This window comes from Lagopus leucura, unplaced genomic scaffold, assembly GCF_019238085.1.
Source record: "Lagopus leucura isolate 7727_CA_CO unplaced genomic scaffold, USGS_WTPT01 Super-Scaffold_1, whole genome shotgun sequence".
NCBI lineage: Eukaryota > Metazoa > Chordata > Aves > Galliformes > Phasianidae > Lagopus > Lagopus leucura.
In genome coordinates, this window is record NW_024962250.1 from 5,491,667 (window position 1) to 5,500,693 (window position 9,027).

The following is a 9,027-nucleotide window of genomic DNA, read 5'->3' on the forward strand; positions in this document are numbered from 1 at the left end:
AGTTGATGAAATTCAAAATTTACCCTATTCACTGAATCATAAAATGTTTTTTGTTTTTTTTTTTTTGCTACCACAAGTTCTCTTTTTCGTTGAATTTGGACTGAGAAAAAGAATAGAGAGCAAGCTACAGATGGGCGGTACCCATAATCTCCTGAAGAATGAACATGTATCCATGTATTTGACTTAAAAGAGCTTTCTATCAAGACCTGTTTCTTGCTAGCACAGGAAGTAAAATCACAAACATCACTGTAAAAACTTCCATATAGGAAGATGCAACTATGAACACAAAAGCTAGGGGTAAGAATTTCAGCATCCCCTGTCAGAACATATATTCAGAGTAAAAGCGCAGGAAGATTCATGAGAAAATTCTTTGCTATGATTTTTTTTTCAGTAGAAAAGAAGTGAAAACCTGCAAAACTGTTAGGCTTTATGATTTATGTTATGAGTATTCCGCATCACAACATAATGTTGTACTCTGGGAGCTAAAGAGTTAACGCTCTAGTTCCATGGCTTGTTGGTAGTTCTGGGTATACTTTTCTCAGAAGAGAATAAGAACTACAAATTCCAGAAGACTTCACTGTTTCATTTCCATTTTCCATTTAGAGGGAAAGATAAAACTGACTGGGAGTCAAGAGACCGCTCTTATTTTTCTGCTTGTCCGTGCCGCGTGTACTCCCTAGCCATCTTGTTTTCAGCATTAGAGTAAGGCCTTCAGTTTTGGACACTCTCATTTATTTCATTTATTCAGTTCCAAATATATTGCGTTATATTGTGTTATCTCACGTTTCACTACAATATTTAGTAAATTAGTTTTCTCCTGTAGGTCATTGCTGCTGTTTTGTTTTTAGACCCACTTCCCTATGTTTTTTTTCTACCCCATTCTCTCTCTCCCAGGGTGTGGGTCTGCGGGTCTATCCACCCAGTTATTCATGGAAATGGGCCATGGAGTTGGTAAGAAAAACTCATGAAGCATAGCTGGAAAAGGATTGAGTATGTAATTTGGGGGAGAAAAAGCAACATAAAAGAATGGGAATTCAGATTCTTGATACCAACTGTTTTGGAAGTGCTTGCTCTTTTCATTAGTATTCCACTAATTCCATTAAAATTTGCTATTATTAGACTGTACAATCAAACTGCATGGAGCACTGCATGCTATATTAAAATGTATGAATTATGTGTATGAGAGAATATAAAAAGATGAAAACATACAAGGTTATGAAAATTATTAAAGCTAGTGAGAACATTCTAGTCATTTAGGGAGCTAACTGTAGCACGGATGAAACAACTAATTGCAAAACCTTGAGCTAACAGGCAAAGAGAAGCTGAAGGCAGAAATCAGCACAGTAAATTATGCTTCTTGTGACAAATGTCACAAGTTGAAGAAGTGAATATTATTTGGAAAAGCAAGGCAAATGCAGTAACAGTTCATAATAAACAGTGATAATTTATGCCCACAGCATGAGAGAAGATTGACAAGAGTAACGCTGCATATATGGATACTCAGAGAAGGAGTGGGTAGTTGCAGACATATTTGGAGACCAGTGCTCAAGTCAACCAGAAAATATTAGCAGTGGAGGAGAAACACTGGTGGTGTAAGGTAAGTGACTAAAACTGAAGATTTTGTGTACATGAAGGCTTACTGTAGTTAGCCAAGGAATAGGATAAAGTGATTACATGAGTAAATAGCAAATATTTTAATATTCAGCTCTTCAGATTATGTAGAAGATGTATAATTCATTAAGACATTACATTTTGAAAGACAAAAAGTTAGAAAAACTGAAGTAAATATCAGAAATGGAAATGTGTCAGAAATCAGGAGGCTTTTTAAAGAGAACAGAATAAAAGAGGAAAAGCCTGTGATTCATACCCTTTGAAAAATAAGTCTCTGGAGTTCTCAGGACCAGGATGTGATCATTAGATAAGATACTGAAAAAGATAGACAAAAATCATCAGAGGGCCAAAAAGTGAATGGAAGAGCACCAACACATAGGAAGCTTTGAAGACTTCTCACTTGAAAGAATGAAAGAGGAATTCAGCAGAATGTCCATATTGATAACACGGAACAGAACAGGTTCAAAAGAAACGCGTTCTCATGTCTGTGAAATAACCTTTGCAGAATATACTACAGTTAAACAGTGTTTACGCATATCCAGTTTCTATAGAGATTATATACTTCAAACAATAAAATTATACAATTCAATGATAATTTATTTGGCAGTGAGGTTAAGCATTCTGCAATTAAATTTGCATACACATGCATTACTAATAGTCTGCATTATCACTAGTCCAATTATTTGATGAAAGATGAGGTCTAAGTATTAAGTACGATGTATATTCACAAAGAATTTCCAAGCTGAGGTGGCTGAACTGCATTTGCAGTACATAATTCTGCTAAAATGGTCCATGTTGCTAATCTGATTGTTGCTACCATTTAGAAACCCAGAGGTTCATTTAATGTGCCCTATCCCAAGCATTTTCTGAACTTTGCTTGTTCCTGGACTTTTTTTTATAGCTTGAGAACTCAAAGTAAATTAAAGTTTATCCTGTTAATATTTGAACCAAAGCAAGAGGAGAATTTGAGGAGAATTTGGAATTTGAGGAGATGACCCAAGAAAAACACTCATGAAAGAGTCAAGCTTAGTGAGTGGAAATGTGTCGTTGGAAGCCAATAATGAACATTTAAAACAGCAATACTTAATATCACAAGAAATTAAAGGGTTTTTTTTTCCTCTACTTTTTGTCTTTGTATGACAAAAACATCCCTATTTGCTTCTGAGTAGTAAGGCTGTTAATCTTAGAAAGTGTAGACTGAGAAGCCTCTTAATTCGTACAATCTGTTTATGCAGAGAGAAATAAACTACTGTCTGATAGGAATATTGTGTGCTAGGTTCAATTTTTGTCATTCAATACAAGCTTTTTAATGTTTTACATCCTTGAGACACAGTTCCATTCTTAATTTCACTACTCAAAAGATTTGCTAATATCCGGAGTAAATTCCAACCGCTTAATCCCAATTTCATTTTTGTATTCAATCCCATTGCTCTTGATGTCCACAGCAGTATTTCCAGCTCCTTACTGTAACTTGATTAGATGCTGTTAATACTGAGCACAAAGCCTGCAAGAAATAGCAGCTTCTGTGCTTCTTCAGACATGTACCATGTTTCAGATTCCTCAGGGTAGTTGCAGTTGATTGCAATAGCACTGTCAGATGCCTTTCTTTCTGTGCTTTGGGGCTTTCCCTGTTTTGTGGCAGTGGCTCAGCCAAGTGAGAAGAATGCCTTCTCCAACATGCGGAGTTTTCCAGTGGCTCAGATGAAGCTGATGAACAAACATGCACTGCAGGGTAAACTGTCTTCACAAATACATGTCAGGTTTTGTTCACTTTCATGTGCAGAAGCAAAAGACTAAGTGACAGACTGGCTAGATATTCAGAATGTGCTAATTTTCTCTGCAGTCTGAAACAGACAAAGCAGGCAGGAGGAAAACTGCAGTCAGTTGTAACAGTAATACTACAGAACTAAAGCCTGTGGTATGTTTAATGTGTATGTAGCACAGCGTGTGCACGTTTTCTTCCCTAAGGGTCAAAAGTATTTTGTATTCATGAACTATCTCAAAAACTAAAAACCAACCTTTCTTAGGTGAGAAATGAGAGCTGTTTAAGGCAAGTAGTGAAGGAAACTGCTGTATCTAGATAAAATTTAAGGTTTATTCATTCAGTACTTATTAACTTTTATACAGTATTGAATGTGTGTTCATGTGCAGTAGAAATCCAACATAATGGAAGGCACGTTTTAGTTTTAAAGAAAATTGTTGATCAAGGCCAAAAAATATTGATGTGGAGATTCCTAAAGCATCATTAGACTTGTCAGTGGTTTACAGGCTGGTTCGGCCTGGTTCCATGACTAGCAGGGTGGAGGGATTTTGTGAATCTGCACCTCTGAAAAAGGGAAACAAGGGACCCCAAAATAATTAAAAACAGCAGCAACAATCTGAGGAGACATAAACTAATTTGCTAAATATGGTATGCAAGAAAACACACTATAATGCAACATAATAAGAATCAAAGCTAATATATCTAATGAGAGAAAGTGTCCGAAAAATGGATAGACCTCACCATAACAATGAGGTGAGATGCAGCAGGGAAAAAAGCCTGATGAAGAAAGGCTGTCAGATGACCTATCAAGGCTTTATATCTGTTCCCCCCCGAGCAGAAATGATAGCAACACAGTGAACGGTCTTCTGGGAAATGTAGTCCTTTTTTCTCTTTGGGAACCGGTACCTTAACTGGAGCATTAACACTTCAACTCTCAGTGCAGCACTACATGATGTTATGATGTGGAATACCAATAACCAAAAATCATAAAACCATGACAAGATTGTAATGAGTTCTTCACAGTTTGCAAATGCCAGACTGCTTCCCTACCACTAGCTAGAATCAAGGTTAGGAATAAACTAATAAATAACAGCAGGAAAAAAAAATCAACCTCAAAGCTGATTGTCTTTCAACTATTACAACTTTCCTGTTAAAATTAGAAAAATGAAAATACAATTTAAGTTCTACTTGTGCTGGATAGTCGAGCTGTTTACTTTGAATATTCTTCATTAACTTAGTTATTCAAATAGTATAGCATATCAGAAGTATATCAACATCAATTAACCCTAGAGACACTACTTATTGCTTCTCTGAAGATTGGTAAAAATTGTATCCTGATTTCTAACTTCCTGACCCATTTCTATTCTGCTTCCAGCCTCTGTGGCCAGACATTATAAGGAGTACCTAATGGAAGTTCAGCAAATATGATGGCAATAACAGATCGCCAAAAACTGCTTTCTTATGCTGACAGAACAGGAGCAATCAGGTAGGAACAGCTCTCAAGTTCACCTCTTCTATAGAAGTATTTCACTAGTTGCTACAAAGTGTGTTGAAAAAAAATTTTTGTGTTTTGACCATCTACATTGTTTAAACAGTGGATGTGGATTAGACTGTGTACGTTCAACTTGTTAGTGCCTAAAGACTGCTTAATTTCTTTGTAAATACGGTTGTGTTCGCAATAAATCTATTGTCCAGTCTCCTCACCTCTTTTATGTTTGGAATTATCTTGGTAATTTTAATGAGTAATTTTAGCAAGTTTAAGATTAATAGCAAATATTTTTTGAATTTTCATCTAGAAAGCCTTTGCTGAAGGTCTAATACTCCATTATGGAAAATCAAAACCAAAAAAGCTTTAAGAGTTTTCAGAACCCTTTATTTCAGAATCTTTCAAATTACAGTATGCTAACCTTGTTCATTTATGTTACACTGCTACTACATTTCAACATGTGGCTTTTAAATGCATGCCTCTTTTTCCCCCGCTTTCTTTCCTGTTTCCCTACTAGGACTCTCACGTATCCATTCTACTTTTGCTGCTCTGCACATAGTGAATGTAGTTAAGTTCACTCTGCTGAAAGTACGTGGCTCAGTCAGACTACCACAAGAAGCCTTTTGAAAGGAACAACTGAATGTTGCCATCCTGTATTGTACTCTGCTAGGACACATATATTTATGTATGATAGCTATGTTTTATTAAAAGCTATGATTTTTGTAGTAGGTCATTCTTCCTCTTTTAATCTTTCAGTATAGACTTCTGATCAGATCCTTCTTCATTCTTGTAGTTCGGTAGCAATTTATCTACCTTCTTGTGGCATATGGGTTAAGATTATCATATACTCATGATGGTAGCCTTAATTGTCATCCATATCTAATTATTTTATAGTCTGAAATCCTCTTGTATTTTGTCCTGGTTGTGCAAATGTATTCACATAATCACTAAGCCAAATGTACTTTGTATTCAGAAAAATTACATAGCACTTATTAGAAAATACATTATTTTGAGCATGAAATGGAAAATGAACAAGTTGCCAATTAACAGTAAAATACATGAGAGCACAAATGTCAGCAAATAAGTTCAAGATGTTGAATTACTAGCAAGGTAATACTTATTGGACAAGAGCTGTCTGGAAGCAAATAGTAAGGGACTTGCCATTAATTGATTCTAGAGAAACTCTTAGTACAATAAATGGAGTTATTCCTCCAAAACCCCATACTGTAAACTGGGCAGGCCTGTTGTATGAATTTGTACATGTGACTTATGGAAAGTTCAAGTGATCATTGCAGCAGTCATGGTGCCTCTTTCAGCACTTCTATTTGATTTCCTCTGCTCTGGTTGTGAAACACTTTGCTTCCAAGGGTAAAAGGATTTGGAACATTATTGAGTAAGAGGTAGGAATAAGAAGTGCAAAAGAAAGTTTTGGAAAAATCGGGTTAAATAATCCCACTACAGGAAATGACAGTTATTCCTTAAATCATTAACTCAAATTTCCCCAAAGCATTCAGTTTGCTTAATATACCACCAAATGATCAGTATTCTATCAAAGTGAACTAAAATAAAAAAATTAGGGAAATTGTTAGTAATATTATAAAAATCAATCCGTCCTGCATATTTTTTCTGGCTGTTACATCAATCTTGCATATGCTGTCTAATAACAGGAGTATCATAGGAATAAAAATGGGAACATTATTTTTAAAATCAGTGATTTTGTTTTCCAATGAATCATCTAATACTTTCTTAAATAATGATAGAAAAGATCTCAGCTAACCACTCTGAGGAGTTTACTTCATGTCTGGAAACTTTCACTGCAAGGAAGTATCCTTGCAGCATTTAAACTCAGAATTTCTCTAAGTTTTAATGAGAATTTTTTTGCAAACGCTTTTAATCCAGAGAAAAGCAATCAAATTCTTAGTCTGATTTCACCTTATTTGCTAATTGGACTAAACTGTTTGTTTTCAGTTTTCATGTAGTGTTTGTAGCGCATGCATAATTTAGTACTCAATCATAAGTAGGAGAAAGTACATACATTTTATTGAGAATGAAACAGTGGTTTATCATATTGTCACTTTAGCAAGCACAACTGAATCATTCCGGTCCTGTGAATCTAACTTGCCTTACAAAATTCTGTTTGCAATATTAAAGCAACACATGGATTAAATAGTTCAATTAGTGAAAGATATCCAAGGTAAAGTCTACAAATGATCTAACTGTACTCTGTTGGAAGGAAAAGAAAAAGGTGAAAATTAAAGCTGCTATTTTTGCTGCTGTTATTGGGCATATTTTAATTTTGTCTGCTGTTCTGCCACACTCTGTCAACTGCTGAGTTTCTGTTTCAGTCATTGTTGAGATGAACGAAATGATGCTTTTGTAGCATTTGGTACAAAGAAAATAATTCAAGCAGTGCTTCACATAAATGCTCATGCAAATCTCAAAATGTCTGGTGTACTAAGTAAGAGTTTGGCATAAAAATATACATCTTTAATTTTAAACAGAAAAAATTAATTTTGCTATGCTCATACAGCTGCCTCCGATAACTCTGTCTAACCTGTAAGTATATGAGTGAATTTGTGATGAACAGTTTGAAAAACTGCTACTGTTTATTTTCCTGAATCATGTGGTGCAGAATGTCACATGTCATGCACTGCGCAACGAATCCTGGTGATGTAAAGAAAAGAATAAGGAGATAGTTGCTACTTTCCAGTGCTTTAGTGAGAAGATCTCTGACCTCAACTTCTCTGCAGCTATACCCTCCTGATCTGGTTATATCACATCATTTGATAAAATTAGAATCAGGTAGGAGTTTGATAATGCAAAAACATTGCATACTGAGACTTGAGCATTGCAAACGATGTATTCGCAGTGAATCAGTGCACAGGAACTCTGATCTACTTCCATTGTCTTTATTGTGCCACCAGTATTGTTGCCTTTTTATGAAACCTGAAGTGAGTATTGTGTGAGCCTGAGATATTACAATACAGGACTAAAATCACACGAATTCCATTTCAAGTTGCTGACCTTAATAAACATTAAATCATGCAGTACTGCCAGTCTTATAGCTGTTATTTTGGTTCTCTGCTCTTTACCATTTGAAAGTATTTTTTTGACAACCTCTGGCGACAAAATAATAAAAATGAAAATTTTCTTGGGATTAGCAGATGCCCTTTCCTGGGTGAAGCTTTCTCTGTTTGGGCCTTTTGCCATGAATACGCTTCCCCCTCCTTATATCTACTGAACATACATTTCTAATCAATTTCTAATGAACATTATAAATGCATGTGTTGGCAGAACTCTGAGTAGACATGATAGGAAATGCACCAATGAGTTGAAAAGGATTGGGAGAAGAGAGCTTCTGTTACTGATCATGGCATTTATATTTTTTTTTAGATTTTGTTAAGTTGCAGGGTGATGTCTTTATGGGAAAAGAGAATTTGATTACTGCTGGTATCTTGCGTAGTTGTTTTTGCATTGGAGCTATAGGAATAAATATATGTAATAGGCAAGAATCAATGTTCCAATACATGTGTATATCACATGTTAATCATCAGCAGATATTATGTCAAGCAGAAGATAACAAAGGAAGAAGATCTACATTTCAAAAAGAGGAAAAGTTTTATCTATCTAGACTGAGACAATGGTGACCCACACAGAGAAAACTGGGATCTCTTTACGTCCATAAATGCAGATATATCTTGGTAGATTATTAATTTTCAGACTGATATTAGGGAAATTCTTATGAATATTCATTCAACAGTTTAGGTATTTCTTATAGCATTTTAAAGAATACAATTCACAGTGAACTAGAAAAGTGGAGTTAAAATGTAGTTCAACAATTCCATGGAACAACCATACCTGTCGTTTATGTCTCCATACTAATATTTTTTTAACGTGTTCTGATTAACTTCTCCAGTGTCTACACATCACTTTTGTTAATGTTTAGTATGGTGTTAAATATGTTCATGATTCAATGACTGCCTTGCACACCAGTGCTTTACAAGCTTAAAAACATTTGAAGGCCTCGAGAGCAACTAGTGAAGATTGTTCTGAAATTCAGATGCTTGCTAGAACTCTTTCTTGATATCTGATGCTGGGTTTTTTGTCTGTTTGTTTTGATATTTTCACTTGGGAATGGACATCAAAAGCATGTCGAAAGTGTCATTCC

The 9,027-nt window shown here is 35.3% G+C and overlaps 1 long non-coding RNA gene across 2 annotated transcripts in view; it reads left to right on the plus strand.

The window, feature by feature from the left end:
- LOC122177898 overlaps positions 1-7,909 on the plus strand; it is a 38,122-nt gene extending 30,213 nt beyond the window's left edge. For both annotated transcript variants that reach the window (XR_006178195.1, XR_006178196.1), the window contains exons 2-4: positions 1,458-1,597; positions 4,749-4,859; positions 5,377-7,909. This is a non-coding gene — a long non-coding RNA (uncharacterized LOC122177898). The remainder of the gene's footprint in view (positions 1-1,457; positions 1,598-4,748; positions 4,860-5,376) is intronic.
- The last annotated feature ends 1,118 nt before the right edge of the window (positions 7,910-9,027 follow it).